Source organism: Oryx dammah, unplaced genomic scaffold, assembly GCF_014754425.2.
Source record: "Oryx dammah isolate SB20612 unplaced genomic scaffold, SCBI_Odam_1.1 HiC_scaffold_2, whole genome shotgun sequence".
Classification (NCBI taxonomy): Eukaryota; Metazoa; Chordata; class Mammalia; order Artiodactyla; family Bovidae; genus Oryx; species Oryx dammah.
This window is the reverse complement of record NW_024070186.1, coordinates 5,924,958-5,942,598: the sequence shown is the minus strand read 5'-3', so window position 1 is coordinate 5,942,598 and position 17,641 is coordinate 5,924,958.

Sequence of the window (17,641 nt, the reverse complement as noted above, 5' to 3'; positions counted from 1 at the left end):
AAACATCTGTTGTTTGTACTTGCTCGGACGGAGTACCAAGTGGTTAAATTGAGCTGAAAACCGAGCTGGTCCCTGGACGACTGGGCAGCACCTGGACTCCAGATCAAGGATGGCTTGAAAGCGCTCTTTTGGAGGAGGGTGGACCACGCTCACTCTGGTGGCTAGGGAACTGAGCTAGGGTCCCAAGGAGGAGTGCCCTTTGGATGGTGCCAACGTGTGTGGGTGGCACTGCTGGGTGTGGAGGGTCATGAGGGTGTCCCGACACTGTGACAGCTGGCTGTAGAGATCAGGGGTGTCCAGAACACACCAGGCGCCCAGGCAGGTGGAGCATGAGAGCCGTGGATGGAGGGGTGACGCGATGGAGGCCCGGAAACTGAGGCTGCAAACCGAGGCGGACCACAAGGGCTGCACAAGATGGGCAGTGGGATCCTGCTGAGTATCGGAGCATGCTTAGGCTGCCCCCCTGCTCCCCGCAGAGGCCTTGGGCTGTGAAAGGGAGGTTCTTTAAGTCAGGTCAGAACTTGGCCCCTGACACAACCATGCCCCCCCCAAAAAAAAGAAGGAAGATCTGCCATCGCGGGTCAGTTGGTCCTGTGTCTGCAGCAGTAAGACGCGGCAGGACCTAGTGCCCTAACCTGCCTCCGTCTTGGTAAACACTGGGGCAATTGGACTCTCCCTGGTTTCCGCCTCACTCCCCGCTCCCCTCCCCATGGCCTTTCTGCCTCTTTAGGCCCCTGTGTACGTGTCCCTCTGCTGGGATCATTCAGCTCAAAAGTTCACTGAGTAATTGTGTTTCTCCATCAAGGCCAGGAAGTCTGATGCCTCTAAAAGTCAAATGTGCTTCTTCCAAAGATGACCTTAGGCAAGAAGCAATGTGTTCTTTTTCCTGCGGTTTTAACAAGATATTGGGGAAGTGAGAGAAACAGGCCGGCCAGAAGTGGAAGTGAACTTTGTGGCGACTCAGACAAGCCTTACCAGGTTCCAACTGAAGCAAGAAACGTGAGTGTGCAGTTTCCCTTTCTTGCCCAAGGGGCCGGGGCCTGCCTGCCTGCGGGCTGGACACCCTGCGGGCTGGAAAGACGTGTCCCCGATGGCATTCAGGTCGACACAGGACCTGGGTCACAAAGTCCCGAAACCCTCATTCCTAAAGCAAAACCATCCTCTGATTCTGCCAGCCTGTCCCCTTCCTCCGAGTAAGAAAGCGTCAAACATGCAAAAATCGCCAGTGTGACTCCTTGAACAAGCAGGCCAGTGTCAGCATTTCAAAAGTGCTGATGAAAGAGACTTCATTCAAAGACAGGAGGAAGACAGAGCCCGCCCTCCCCGCCATCCTGTGCTCAGTGGCAGGGCCTCGCCTCCCCACTCCACCATTAACCAGCTTTCCTGTAATTACACGGGTCCCCTTCACATCTGGTTTCCATCAGTAGCAGAAATGCCAGCTCTCTTGCACTGGGGCCTGCCGGTCATTATGCCTGGGAGCGGGGCTGTCAGTGACACCCAGCAATCTCCGCCTGTGATGGCAGTGTCCGTGGCAGACCGCTCAGGGGACGCCCCCCTGACCCCCCACGTAACTGGGGTGAAAAACCTCAGAGAACCATCTGGAGACTTTCTCCACACACCCAAGCCAGGGCTGGGGAATTTGTCTCTGACATTAAGCTGCCGCTGAATCTCCCGCACATTGACTTGAAGAGTGAACACGATCCTTGGTACAAAACTGGGCTCCATCTGAAACCTGCAAGGGAGTTCGAAAGAGACACAGATGGCAGACTGGGGGTTCAGCTTAATCGTACTTAGGAAGAGAGAGCCTCGTGGGGACGCAGCACAGGGCAGAGCATGGATTCTAACTTGTAACCCACCGTTCGGTGTGCAGATTCTCGAAAGCCAGATTCTAGAGCTGCACGATCGCATGGCTGTTCCTAAGGTAGGTCTCAGAAATCAGGCAAATCCCCATGCATGGGTGGGGGTGGGGTGGGGCAGGAACCGGAGTCATTGACTGGAGGCCGTCATGGCCCATGACAGCCCCAAATTGGCCTTGGGTTTTCCGGCAGCAAAGCTCTGCTTAATTATTCCTGTTGTGAGCTGACCCAGCATGACACAGGGAGGTATTGTGTGTCAGGGACCTTGAGGAAAAGGACAGGTCAAAAGTCATCCCGAGAGGAAATTTGGCCCTTGCACCCGAGGCCTCCCATTTCTGTCTCCAGGAAACTGACATCAAACAAATCAGATATTAGTGCTGTGAACCCTGAGAGAGACGCAAGGGCTCTGAACTCACTCAGCAACACCAGCAAACACTTGGAGTCATTTACTCCCCGGTTGTCTAAAGGCAGCTCCAGAAGACAGTGAGACAAGGAACCAGGACGCAGGATCTCAGTGGGCATTTAAGGCTGTTTTTGCTCATTGCTGGCATCTTTATCCCCTCCAAAGACACTCACTATGGCAACAGATGGTTTTGCCTTTAGCTGTTCAATAAAGAAAAAGCCTGCTTTAAAAAAAGTTTTTAAAATCTCTCTTAAATCCTTTAAATCTCTTTCAGGCTTCATCTCGATCTCTGGAGTTGGGAGGTGGGCGGGGTGGGGGGGCGGGTAGGAGTCTCAATTGTATTTACCAGGTCTTTTACAAAAGATTAATTGGCTGTCGTAAAGTTTCTAAGTGATGCTTAAAAGTCACAAAACACATAATCCCAGCCAGAGCAAATGATGGCTTTCTGAAAAGGAACCTGATATACCCAGAAGCCTCTGAGAATTTGTGTTACATTGTTTCATTCCACAGAGGGGAGAGCAACAGCCTTCTACTGCCTGTAAAGAGCTATTTTCCTTGGTAAAGGTAGGACTGTCTGCCCCTGATGAAGAGGGTCTTCCCAGGTGGCACTAGTGGTAAAGAATCTGCCTTCCAGTGCACGAGAGGTAAGAGACACCGGGTCCATCCCTGGGTCAGGGAAGATCTCCTGGAGAAGGGCATGACAACCCACTCCAGTATTCGCGTCTGGAGAATCCCTGACAAGAAGCCTGGCGAACTAAAGTCTGCACAAAGATTCGGACACGACTGAAACGATTTAGCATACACCTGATGAAGAGGCCATCCAACCCTGCAGGAAGCATCTTCTGATGAAATCATCAGAACGAAATGCTCCTTTGCCAGAAGACTTAGAATTCTTCCACATGCCTACAGCATCCACCAAGTCTTCACTCATTCCTTCTTTTCCCTTGCATCTAGCAATATTTATTGAGGCTGATTCTGGGCCAGGAACCGTGCTAAGTGCTAAGTATATCCAATACAGGAGAGAACAAGGCAAGGCCCTGCTTCCATGGGCTGTCATTCTCGTGACAGGGACCAAATAATACATAAATATACACATAATAATGCCTCGGATAGTGAAAAAAAAAAACAACATCATGGGAGTAGTCAGAGAACTATGGGCCAGGAGCCAAGGGATTTTTAGGAGGTGATGTTTGAGCCAAGACCTGAGTGATGAGGGGGAAGAAGCCAACACAAATATCCAAGAACTTGCCAGGCAGAGGGAACAGAAGTCCTGACTTGAGAGCAAGCTTGCTGTGTTCAGAGACCAGCAGTCCCGAAGGCTGGAGTGACCTCACACCTGCTACGATGGCAGTCATCCGTGAGACGAGGGAAGACAGGTACTAGTGAGCATGTGGGGAAGAGGGAAGCCTGGTGGCTGCTGGTGGGACTATGAGTTGGTCCAACCACAGCGGAAAACAATATGGCAGTTTCTCAAAAAATTAAAAACACAATGATCATATGATCCGGCTGTCCTACTTCTGGGTATTTATCTAGAGGAAACCGAATCACTGTCTCAAAAGGATATGAGCATCCTGTGTTCAGTGGATATATATATATACTAGCCTAGAAAGGGAAGCAACCTGAGCATCCCTAGGTGGATAAACAAATACATGGATTTCTGCTCAGTGTTAGGGTGGGAGCCTGGATGGGAGGGGAGTTTGGGGGAGGATGGGTACCTGTATGTGTATGACTGAGTCCGTTCACTGTTCACCTGAAACTATGACAGTATTGTTCGTTAATTGGCTCTACCACCAAAACAAAATAAAAAGTTTTTTTAAAAAAAGAATATATGAGATACATACATAAACACACACACAAGAATATTATTCAGCCATAAAAAAGGAAGGAAATCTTGCCCTTTGTAGCATCATGGATGGGTGGGCCTTGAGGACGTTATGGTAACTGAAATAAATCAGAGAGACAAATACTGTATGAATTCACTTATATGCAGAATCTTAAAAAAAAAAAAAATCATGGATATAGCAAACAGGTCTGTGGTGGCCAGAGGTACAGGGTGGGTAAAATGGGTAGAGAGGGTCAAAAGGTACTCAAGTCCAGTTGTAAGATGAATAAGTTATGGGATGTAACATATAGCAGGGTGACTACGGTATGGTATAGCATGGTAACCAATACTGCATTATATATTTGAAAGTTTCTAAGAGAAGAAATCTTAAAAGTTATCATCACAAGAGGAAGAAATTTGTAAGCATATGAAGTGGTGAATGTTAGCTTATTTTGGTGATTATTTAGCAATATATACATACATCACATTATCATGCCGTATGCCTTGGACTAATAAAATGCTGCATGACAACTGTAACTCAGTGAAACTGGGGGACAAAAGGCTAGAGTGCTGGTTTCTGCCGTACAACACAACTCAGCCATAACTATAGATATTTCCCCTCCTTCTTGAGCCACCCTCTCCTCCCAGGAACCCACCCCTCACAGGTCTTCACAGAGCGCCAGGCTGGGCTCCCTGCAGGATTCAGCAGCTCCCCACCAGCCGTCTGTTTTACACGAAGTAACGTATACACGTCAATGCTACTCTCCCCATTTATCCCGCTTCTCCCTCCCCCACTGTGTCCGCAAGTCTGTTCTCTACATCTGCGTCTCCCTTGCTTCCCTGAAACACTATAAAGCAATTTCCCTTCAATTAAAAAAAAAAAGAATGAATAAAAGAACCAGTGAGTTGCAAAATGTATAACAGCTGCACATGAAGAAGTAACTGACTTTGATTTATCTATTTTTATTGTTATAAATTGGTGTCATGATAATCAAATGTGAAACACACACCAAAAAAGACTTGCTGTTGTTGAGTTGCTCAGTTGTGTCCAGCTCTTTGCAACCCCACAGACTGCAGCCCACCAGGCCTCCCTGTCCTTCACCAACTCCTGGAGCTTGCTCAAACTCATGTCCATTGAGTCAGTGATGCCATCCAACCGTCTCATCCTCTGTCGTCCCCTTCTCCCATTGCCTTCAATCTTTCCCATCTTCAGGGTCTTTTCCAGTGAGTCAGCTTTTCCCATCAGGTGGCCAAAATATTGGAGCTTCAGCTTCAGCATCAGTCCTTCCAGTGAATAGTCAGGGTTGGTCTCGTTCAGGTTCAGGACTGACTGGTTGGATCTCCTTGCAGTCCAAGGGGCTCGCAGGAGCCTTCTCCAGCACCACAGTTTGAAATCATCAGTTCTGTGGTGTATACAAGGTGCAGATGTTAAGAGACGAGGCTGAACAGTCGGGCCAGGTCATGTAACTTTTGTTGGCCATTGTAGGAAACGTGGATTTGATTCTTCGGAGGCTTCCCTTTGTCTTGGCGGCCAACACTTTCACTCTGATGCACTTAGATATGGCTTTCTTCATCTTTATCTTGCTTAGGGCTCAGAGTCCTTCTGGAACATGTCATCTGGTGGCTATTTTGGATTTTTTTTTCTGCCGTTATCTCTTCAAATGTCACTTCTGCCTCATTTCCTCCCTTCTCTCCTGGGACTTCAGATCCATGTATGTTTGACCTTTCTCTGCATCCTTATGTCTCTGACTCTTTTCTGCTTTCTTCCCTTTGCGCTTCCTTCTACCTGTTTTTCTCTTGTTCCAGTTCATTAATTTTCTCCTCCACTGTGTCAAACCTGTGAATTAAAACTTAGGGTCTTGAAACTTCCCTGGTGGTCTAGTGGTGGTCAGGCTCTGCACTTCCACGGCAGGGTTTGGTCACTGGTTGGGGAACTGAGATTACGCATGCCTCCTGGTGCAGCCAAAAAGTTTTAAAAAGAAAGAAAGAAAACTTTGATTTTCCATTTGCAAGATTTTCTTTTGATTCTGCCTTATAGTTTCTATTTCTCCACCAAAATTCTCATTTTGTATTCATTTCCTTGAAGATATCAAGCATAGTTTTTCAAGCCCACTATTTTGGATTTCCCATAGGTATGTTTCCTTTACTTCTCAATTCTCTTTCTCACTGTTGTTTTTTTTTTTTCCCCCAGTACCATTGTTTTGTCTCCTTGTACACAGGTTGTTTTGATCTGATGCCAGACATTGTGTATAGAAACAATAGAGATCTCGGAGGATGTTTTCTTGGTCTAGAGAGAAAATGCATCTACTTACAGGAGGCAGCTGTGTGCATAAGCTCCTTGATCCAAACTGGAATTGAAACAATTCAAAGCTGGGCTTCAGTTACTGAAGTGAATCTGTCACCCCTTACTCCTAGACCGAAGCTCTAGGAGTGGTTTTCCCAGACTAAACGCTCTGGTGTCCAAAGCTTTCAGCTCCTCATGAGCCCCAAATACCCACGTCCTTCTGTCTACACTGTCTATCAACAGCTCAGTCAGCTTCTTTTTCTCTTAGCTTCTTTCTTCTTCTAGGGAAAAAAAAAAAAAAGGACACCTGGGGGAAAGGGATCACAAATGCCTGCTCACCTTTTTATTCCTCTCCCCGATCTCGGTCCTAAAATTTTCCACTGCTCTGTTAACTCTCCAAGGCCTCAAATATTTGTCCTGTTGTCTTCATTTCTAGCTATTCTCAGAAGGAGGGTTGGATTTTACTTCCTGTGTGTGACAGAAAGCATGCAAAAATAATCCAGATTCTCTACCCCTCCCTCTACACACACACACCCACACACATACACACACACACACATACACACACACTCACACACACATACACACACACTCACACACACACATTGTTTATAAATTATAAGCATGCTCTGCTTTAGTCATACATTATGTACATTAGAAAATGAACACTATGTACATTTTTAAATAGAAGGGTAGGAAATGAGAAAATATAGATAAAAAATTTAATGGCTTCCTCTCCTCCCCACTCTGGAGATCAGTGCTCTAGGAATACTTGAGGGATGAAGTGTTAACTATTATGGGTCAGGTGTGTGAGGGCGAAGGTGGTGAGAAACAGCTGGATTCCTCATGTGTTTTGGAGGCAGAGTTGAAAAGTCTTGCTGATGAATTGTACGTAGAATGTACAGAAAAGAGAGGGGTCATGAACAAATCTGGTTTTCGGTTCAAGCAGCTGGATAAATACAGTTGCTATTGACCGAGGTGGGGAGAACCAGGCTGGAGGCGGGTGGGAAGGTGGTGGGTAGGGGATGAAGAAGAGTCTGCTGTGCACGGCGGATACAAGCTTCCTCCCAGAGAATCTCTCTGTCTGAAGGTGAGCTTGAGAAAGCTGTGTGAGACGGCCCACCTCCCCGTCTCGGGAGTGTGCTTCTCCCAGAGCCGCTCTCACCTTTCAAGACGGACCTCACTGTGTCTGTGGAATGTGTATCTTTCTAAATAAATTCACTTCTTACCTATTAAAAAAACAAAAGAGCAGAGTTGTTTAGACTTAAATTCCAACTTTTCTGAAAATCCTCCTTGGACTCTTCCCACCGCTTCCAAACTGTGCTGTCAAATGCTTCAGGACCTCTGGGCCAACATTTCCCAATCTGGGTTCTTCAGGATACCAGTTCTACACGGAGTTGACACATATTCCGTGGTGAAGGAGGAGGAGGAGGATCGTAACGACCAAGCATCATTAGGAAATGGTGCAGTAACTGAAGAGCAAGAAAATGTTGCATACACAAGGTATTTCACTGCAGGATTTCTCAGAGCTTTTATTACACTAATTGGAACTATAACAACTAGACTTCAATGTTTAAAAATAGTATATTTTTAAAATTACATAATATGCAAAAAGGAGAAGAAATGTGTGCGTGTTTATTATATACATACATAACGTACATGTATATGTATTGACTTTTACATACATGAAATACTCATACCACTTCCCTGATAGCTTAGTGGTAAAGAAGCTGCCTGCCGATGTAGGAGTCGCAGGTTTGACCCCTGGGTCAGGAAGAGCCCCTGGAGAAGGAAATGTCAACCCACTCCAGTAGTCTTGCCTGGAAAATCCCATGGACAAGAGGAACCTGATGGGCTACAGTCCAGGGGCTTGCAAAAGAGTCAGACACGACTGAGCGACAAACAACAGTGATAATTCTTGTGCTGTGCTGCGCTTGCTTAGTTGTTCAGTTGTGTCTGACTCTTTTGCGATTTCTTGGACTATAGCCCACCAGGCTCCTCTGTCCATGGGGATTCTCCAGGCAAAAATACTGGAGTGGGTTGCCATGCCCTCCTCCAAAGGATCCTCCCAACCCAGGGATTGAACCTGAGTCTCCTGCATTGCAGGCGGATTCTTTAACATCTGAGCAGCCAGAGAAGTTCAAGAATACTGGAGTGGGTAGCCTATCCCTTCTCCAGGCGATCTTCCTGACCCAGAAATCAAACTGGGGTCTTCTGCATTGCAGGCAGATTCTTTACCAACTGAGCTACAAGGGAAACCCCAATAATACATATATATATATATATATAATATAAAATATACATGCATAAAATATCATTGGAAGGAATGAGTAAGCTTGATTGCCTATGGAGATCTGGGTGGCTGGAGGATTTGTATCGAGGGAAGAGTCATCTGTGGCTTAGTAACTTTGAGTCACGTGAATATATTCAGTTCAGTTCAGTGCAGTCGCTCAGTCATGTCCTACTCTTTGTGACCCCATGAACCACAGCACTCCAGACCTCCCTGTCCATCACCCAACTCCCGGAGTCTACCCAAACTCATGTCCATTGAGTCAGTGATGCCATCCAACTATCTCATTCTCTGCCGTCCCCTTCTCCCCTCACCTTCAATCTTTCCCAGCATCAGGGTCTTTTCCAATGAGTCAGCTCTTCGAATCAGATGGCCAAAGTATTGGAGTTTCAGCTTCAACATCAGTCCTTCCAATGAACACCCAGGGTACCTACTCAATTGTTGTAATAAAATTGTTGAGAAGCAAACTTTTTAAAAGCACATGCTCTCTTGTTCTGCACTTCTTCCTCAGCTCTACTCCCTACTCTGAGAGCAGGAGCCGTGTCCTACAGCTTTCCATCTGTGGCCGAACCTGGCCCAGCCCTGAACATGAACATCCCTCCCTCAATTTGCTTGCCAAGCATCCAGTATTTGTTGGGAAGTGGCGTTTGCTGGGGTAGCCAGGAGGCAGTGGAGAACTGCAGAGGCCAGAGTGGATCGGAGAAGGCATGGCACCCCACTCCAGTACTCCAGTACTCTTGCCTGGAAAATCCCATGGGCGGAGGAGCCTGGTGAGCTGCTGTTGGAGGCCAGCGTGAGGAACTCCGCCCATGGCAAAGGTCATGAGGAAAGAGGCTTGGCATACGCAAAGGCGTGATCAAGCCTCAGGAAACCCCCTGTTCCCGAGCCTCTACCCCAAAACCAGAGTCTGTTTTATGTTCTCCCTCATAACCGTTTCTCTTGGAGAAGGAGTAAACGTGCAGCTCCAAGGCAATAAAAATTCCTGGGCGTGACAAGAGTGTTTCAGCTTACGGACTCCTCTGAAGGTTATCTAGCCTACCTGTATAGGTTCCTCCGGCCACATGTGATTGTTTACAGCCTCCCAACCTGAGAGGCAAGAGATGTTTTAGACTTACTAAAGGCAAATTCTTTTGGGGAGTTGGAAATTATTAGTCTAGTGTGTTGGTTAGGAATTATATTGGTGAAGGGTTTTTTCATTTGTTGTGTCAATAATTGCTGCTAATTCCCTCTCCTGGGCGTAACAAGGGTGTTTCAGGTCAGACCTCTCTGCTGACAGACTAGCTTGTGTGACAGGATTATCCATACTCCTGCCACTACGCACATGATTGTTTACTACCTCTCAACCATAAACTCACAGAGAGTTTTGGAGTATTTTGAGAGTCTTAATTAGCATAGGGCTTTTTCTTCTCATTGAACCAATGATTGCCGCCAGGCCTCCATATCCTTAGGCACCTGGGAACATGTTAATCAATGTATTTGGAATATAGAAAAGAAAATATAGTTGTTTTTAAGGTTAGCAATACTAGACTTTTTGAGTTAATGGATTATCTCTTTTGTAATAGATCACTGTACTTTGTTATAAATCACTGTGTCCTTGTTATGTAAAAATGTAACTTTATCGCTATCTTAAGACTAGATAGATCTTAAGGGGAGCATTGGTGAAAGGATTTTCATTTGTTGGGTTGATGTTTGCTGCTAAATCTCCACATTCCCTATCCTTATAATGAATATAACTAACATATAGGAGAAATAAATATTAACCTTTAAGCATATAGGAGAGATAGGTATTAACCTTTAAGATTAATCCTGTTAACCTTGGGTTAAATAAATTCCTTTCTTGATTGTAACTCACTACACCCTCACCCTATAGGAATGCAACTTTATCTGGAGGGTGGTGCCTGGTTTAAGAAAAAACACCCTTGGAAGAAATGAGGTTTTTGGTTATCAGAAAGAAAGGATCATAGAATGTCAGCAGGTCTCACTCATGGCCAGAAGATGATGTAATATCCCTAAGACCCCCGCGTGACTCTGTATTCATCCCTATGTGTAACAAAAGGTATATAAGCAAACCAAAAAATAAAGAAATCGGATCAGTTTCCGGAAAGACTGATTCTACCATGTCGCTTCTTTCTTGCTCCCGTTTCTCTGGCTGAATTCCCATCTGGATTCAGCCTCCTTTTCTCCACTACACTATCTCCTACTACACTATCCGTTTCTAATCTCTCTATATATCTGTAATTAAATATGTATTTTTCCAAAGACGCCGACACCGTCCCCACCTTCGAATTCCCTGGATCCACGGGGGCTGGACCCCAGCAAGCTGCAGTCCATGGGGTCACTAAGAGTTGGACACGACTAAGCGACTTCACTTACACTTTTCACTTTCATGCACTGGAGAAGGAAATGGCACCCCACTTCAGTACTCTGGCCTGGAAACTCCCATGGACGGAGGAACCTGGTGGGCTGCAGTCCATGGGGTCTCGAAGAATCGGACACGACTGAGCGACTTCCCTTTCACTTTTCACTTTTATGCATTGGAGAAGGAAATGGCAACCCACTCCAGTGTTCTTGCCTGGAGAATCCCAGGGACGGGGGAGCCTGGTGGGCTGCTGTCTATCAGGTCACAGAGTCGGACATGACTAAAGCGACTTAGCAGCAGCAGCAGCAGCAGAGTGGATCCATTAGGATAACAAAGGGGCTGTGTTCCTCAGGACTCGGGTCTGTCACAGGCAAGGGTTCCCAGCGTCAGGCGGACATTGGCCCGGTGTGTGCAGCGCCTGGATCATTTTTCTTCCAGGAAAGAAACTTTAAACGACACCCATGGAATTACGTGATATATTAGCTTCAGAACGCTCGATGCTGTCAGGTGGGATCACAGTGAAACCCCAGTCCGTGCTTGCTTTGAAAGTTTACAGGAGCGATTGAACGCGATAACATAAATTACAATCTCCCCATCGATGATTAAGGCACCATAAGGGCATCTCAGGAACACCATTCCCATTGGGAATGGCGGGGAGTGGGGGAGCCCAGGGTAAGAATACAAATGGAGGCCTACAAACCACACCACTAAATATTTTAAAGCGATAAATCAAGTGGAAAAAGGGTTCATTTGAGTCCTAGCTTCCACCTTTTTGCCCTTTTATACAGTTCATGGAGTTTTCAGAGCTAGTATACTGGGGAGGGTTGCCATTCCCTTCTCCAGTGGATCACGTTTTGTCAGAACTCTCCACCATGACCCGTCAGTCTTGGGTGGCCCTGCATGGCTTCACTGAGTTACAGAAGTCCCTTCGCTACGACAAGGCTGTGATCGGTGAAAGGGGTGTTGACAGATAGGGAAGATGTCAATCTTCAGGGAGATGGTGAAGCACACGGAAGCCTAGCCAGCTGCAGTCCATGGGGTCACGAAGACTCAGACACGACTTGGCGACTGAACAACAACAAAATTTGATAGACAGGCTTTACGTGCTGTGCTGTCAGTCACGTCTGACTCTCTGCAACACTAAGGACTGTAGCCCGCCAGGCTCCGCTGTCCATGGCATTCTCCACTCAAGAAGACGGGAGTGGGTTGCCGTGCCCTCCTCCAGGGGATCTTCCCGAGCCAGGGATCGAATCCACATCTCTATAGGTCTCCTGCAGGCTCATTACCACGAGCGCCACCTGGGAAGTCCAGACAGACCTTGTAACAAACCTGGAAAGCTGCTCTTGAGTCTGCAGGGCTCCCTGTCCCTGAGTTCCGGAATCCCATGGAAGCGGGGGTGGGGGGGGGGGGACGGGGCTGGACCCTACCCACCCTCCAGAGCCGCCCCCTCACTCTCCCCTCCTCTCATCCCCACAACCAGCTCTGTCTGCTCCTAAGAAATTTCACGGGCACTGTGGTTGTCTCTCATTTGTCTCAGAAGCAGCCATTCCACAGCTTCCTCCCTGGGCCTGAGTGGAGGCAACACCCGGCTGCCTGTTCACCCTTGGCGGGGGTGGGGGTGGGGGTGGGGCGGCAGGTGGACAGACCTTGGGGAGAAGCAGACTTGGGACCCCAGGGGTGGGAATTTTAGGGTCCCTGGCATGTGGAGCAGGATCTGGGGGTGGGGGTGGTCATGGGCTTGGCCCCACAGACTCCTGGCCCCGTGGGGAGACCAAGGAGGGTGCTTCTCGTCGGGACCTTGGGGCAGGACAGACGGTGATCTGAATGAAGCTCAGTGATTGTCCTCATAAAAATCATAACATCAGCAAGTGCTTCCTGCTGAGGGCTCCCTACTTGCCAAGGAATCGTCTACGTGCTTCACACAAATTAACTGAGTGTTGAGTGGCTTACCTGTCTGCGGCTCAGCGAGCCTGTCCCTTGGGAAGCCTGTTCGCACTGAGAAGGAGGATTTTCTAAGTTCAGATCATCAAGGCACTTCCCTTGTTGTGACCACGCCACGGGGAAGAGATCATGAAGTTGAAAGTGTTGTCGAGGGAATTTCCTGGTGGTCCAGGGGTTGAGACTCAGGGCTGTCACTGTGGTGGGCCCAGGTTCAACCCCTGGGAAAGGAACTAACATCTTGAAAGCTGCCAAGGTGCAGCTGAAAATAAATAAGTTTTAAAAAAAAAAGATAATCTCAGAAACTCAGCTCCTGTAATCATGTAATCAGGAGGTCAGCGACAGGAGGAAGTGAAAAATCTGTCCCTTTGGGGCCCACACCTTTATGGTTGGGACTCAGAGCCTTTAGAAAAATCCAGAAAGATGTCTGAATGGCTTAGAATACCCAAGGCACAGAGGAAGGATGTCTTCAAGCCCTTGTGGAGAACGCCAAGCCTCAGCTCGAATCAGAACCGAGATGAAACTGAGAAACGTTTCCTCCCCGCACCCCACCCCGTCCTGGTCCATGTACAGCATTCAGGGGACCAATTGCCCGAGCGAGGGATCAAGGATTGGCTGATGGTGCGGGTGAGCTGGAAGGAACCTGGGGAGCAGCCGAGGTATTGAGGAAACTTTTCCTCCTCGATAAGGTCATATGAAGAGAAGTGTGTCTGCCTCTGAAACAGGCTGTGCTGACACGGTGGCTGGAGCAGCGGCGCCATCTTTTGACCAGAGGAGGAGAAAGCTAAGAAGCCGTCAGTCCAAAGAGGGAAGGGATGCTGGTCCTTGATGACACCCCTGAGCCACTCAACTCCGAAGCACTGCCTCCGGGCTTTACAACGCAGTTGTTTTCACATTTAAGGCATTTTCACTAGGATTCTCCAGGGCTCACAGCCCAAAACTTCCTAATGACAGTACAGCCTTTCCTGCTCATACAGGGAAAGTTTTTTTCTTCCCTTCCCGCCCCCGTTCCCCGCAAAGGGACTTGACATCTTCAGTTTTCCTGGGAAAAGGAAAAGAAAGGCAAGCAGATCAGCAGCAACCTCCAATGTATGTTGTAAGAAGAAGTTGTCTAAGATGAGACTGCACCCATGAGAGAAAAATACCTGAAAGTATTTAATGGAACAAAGGCCATCTGGTTAAACGACAGCTTTGACAGAGCCACCCAGAATGAGAGGTGAGGAAAAGAGGAAGATGAAGTGTGCTGAGGCGTGGAAGACCTCATGCTTCCCTCAGATCCTTGGCCCCTAGAGGCCAAGAGAGGCTGAGAACGCCCAGACTTTCATCAATACACACGGTGACACGCATGACGGGAGATGGTTAAAACAAATTCGCGTACAAGCATGGATTGACCACTCATGTAGGGCTGTTCCCAGGTGCTTATAAACACAGTTTATTTAAAAAAGGAACCAAACTCCATAACCTTTGGTTGTCGAAGTAAAACAAGTCACTGTCCAGTGGGTTCTGTTTCTATCTTTGCCATGAAGATGGCAAGAATTTTGGGTGTGGTGAGGAATTGCAGCTTTCAAGCTGAATATTTCTCTTACAATCCACCAATTATAATTTCTATGTGGACTCAGAAGTCATTACTTTAGAAAATATCCTTTATTGATACAGAGACCAAAACCTGGGCAGTGCCTGGCAAGTGGATGGCACTCACAGAAAAGTCGTGTCTCCTGCAGTTTACAGCTCATGTTACCAGGGACCAACGATGTGCCTAGAGGCACGGAAAGTGAAAGTGTGAGTCTCTCAGCTGCATCTGATTCTTTGAGACCCCATGAACAGTAGTCAGCCAGGCTCCTCTGTCCATGGAATTCTCCAGGCAAGGGTACTGGAGTGGGTAGCCATTCCTTTCTGCAAGGGATCTTCCCAACCCAGGGATCAAACCCAGGCCTCCCGCACTGCAGGCAGATTCTTTACCAGCTGAGCCACCAGGGAAGCCCAGAGGCACAGAGTGCCTGTGAAATTTAAAAATAAGAAAATGAATGAAGTTAGTGCATGAATACTGTCCACTGATATTGTCCTTCACCACCTCAGCTATTCAAGGAAGACAAACAGAGTAGGGGCAGAAACAGCAAAGCTGTCTTATCTTGTTGCTGTTCAGTAGCTCAGTCTTGTCTGACTCTTTGTGACCCATGGACTGCAGCACACTAGGCTTCCCTGTCCTTGACTATCTCCCGGAGTTTGCTCAAACTCACGTCCATTGAGTTTATGATGCCATCCAAACATCTCATCCTCTATCGCTTCCTCTCCTCCTGCCATCAGTCTTTCTCAGCATCAGGATCTTTTCACCAAGTGGCCAAAGGATTGGAGCTTCAAATTTAGTATCAGTCCTTCCACTGAATATTCAGGGTTCGTTTCCTTTAGGATTGACTGGTTTGATTCCTTGCAGTCCAAGACACTCTCAAGAGTCTTCTATAGCACCACAATTCAAAGGCATCAATTCTTTCGTGCTTAGCCTTCTTTATCTTGGGCCTCTCAATTTTTTTTTTAAAGGAAATCCATTAAAAATTTTATTTATTTATTGACTACATCAGGTCTTAGTTGTGGCACGCAGGCTTCTCCCTAGTTGCGGAACGAAGGCTTAACTGCCTCGAGGCAGGTGGGATCTAAGTTCCGCAACCAGGGATTGAACTTGAGTCCCTTGCATTGAAGCTGGATTCTTAACCACTGGACCATGATGGAAGCCTCCAGGTCTCTAACGCTGTTCCTATAATACATTCTGCACTTGCCAGCCATTCAAGAAAGCCTGAAAAGGGAAGGGGAAATAGGAACAGCCTTGGATAAAACTTCAGCCTCCAAGTCGAGAGGCTAGTCCATATGCCTGTCTTTTGTGTGGATTGAAATCTTTTTTCTCTGGGTTCGATGGATAATTATAGCACCCAAATTTCTCCCAAAAACATCAGATGCGTTTACCACAGCAATTAAGCTGTCTGCCATCTGCAAGAGACTTGGCTTAAGGTTTACTGAAGTTAAATATATTTTGGAAAAGAAAAAAACTTCAGTCTTTCAGTGTCTCGCGTATCTGTCAGACAGCTGCATGAGGCCTTGGCGATTCTCAAGGGACAGTGGTTCTCTCTGAAGGGATGGTTTAGTGTGGGCACGCTGAAATTTCAGAACCCAGGAAACACCCTGAAAATGACTTATGCCTTAAGAAACAACTTCGTCTGGTTTCGGGATTGGCAAAGTTAAAACTGTACTAAGAAATTCAGCCAAGCCATTGAGATCAAGTCTTTATCATCTTCCCAAATGGCAAGTTATTTTTAGAAAACCAGACTTTGTGATATTAGCTGAATCTCACATTCCTGCCCTACAGTTTCTTTAAAGTAAACAAGTGTCTAAAATGATGATGGTAAGACCTGTGGTTTAACATTCTGAGCATTTGCAAAGAATTGTGTTCTCTCAGCAAAATTTCAAGTGTACATGAGAAAGGGGAGGGGAGGGGTTATTTACATTTCCACAGCACATGTGCCTGGGAATATTATGAGTATTTTCAGTTGCCCATCTTTAACCCAGATATCGAGGGGAAAAAAAAAACATATTCCAGAAAGCAAATACAGCATGCTACTGCTGCTGCTAAGTCGCTTCAGTTGTGTCCGACTCTGCAACCCCATAGACGGCAGCCCACCAGGCTCCCCCGTCCCTGGGATTCTCCAGGCAAGAACACTGGAATGCGTTGTCATTTCCTTCTCCAATGCATGAAAGTGAAAAGGGAAAGTGAAGTTGCTTGGTCGTGTCTGACTCTTAGAGACCCCATGGACTGCAGCCCACCAGACTCCTCCGTCCATGGGATTTTCCAGGCAAGAGTACTGGAGTGGGTTGCATTGCCTTCTCTGAAATAAAGCATAGTTGAATTTTATCCTCTGAACAAATGAGGTAGGGTGGTGGTGGGGGTCCCATGTGTCTTCCTCATTTTTCTCCAGGAATAAATGACAAGAAGTTTTTCTCATTTTCAGAAGGTCATGTGCTGGCAAGCCATCTCTGTTTCTCTTTGACTGCTCTGGGTCTTCGTGGCTGTGTATTAGCTTTCTCTAGTCGCGGTGAGCAGGGGTTACGCTTCATTGCGGTGCACCGGCTTCTCAGTGCAGGTGGCTTCTCTTGTGGAGCGCGGGCTCCACGCATGAGAGCTTTGGTAGTTTTGGCTCTCAGGCTCAGTAGTTGGGGAGCACAGACTTAATTGCCCTTCAGCACGTGGGATCTTCAAGGATCAAACGCAAGTCCGCTGCACCAGCAGGCAGATTCGTATCCAATGCACCACCAGGGAAGTCCATAAACCGTTCCTTTGAGAGGAAACTCAAAATCCTGATTTGCAGCCTTTGCGAGTTTCTATTGTGCAAATATTCCTACCATGGCCAATGTCAAGGCATCAACAGCTTAGCAACCAGATCCCCTAAATTCCTGGATATTTATTGGCTGTTTCATAGAAGAGGGCTTCCCTGGCGCTCAGTGATAAGGAACCTTCCTGCCAAGCAGGAGATGTGGGGTCTCAGAAGAAGGCAGAAGCCAGCTTCAGCCCACTGCCTCGAAGAGAATTTTTTTTACTGTCTACGACAAGTATTACCCATCTCAAATATGTAGCTAAGCTCACAGTTCAGTTCAGTGGAGTCGCTCAGTCGTGTCCGACTCTTTGCGACCCCATGAATCGCAGCA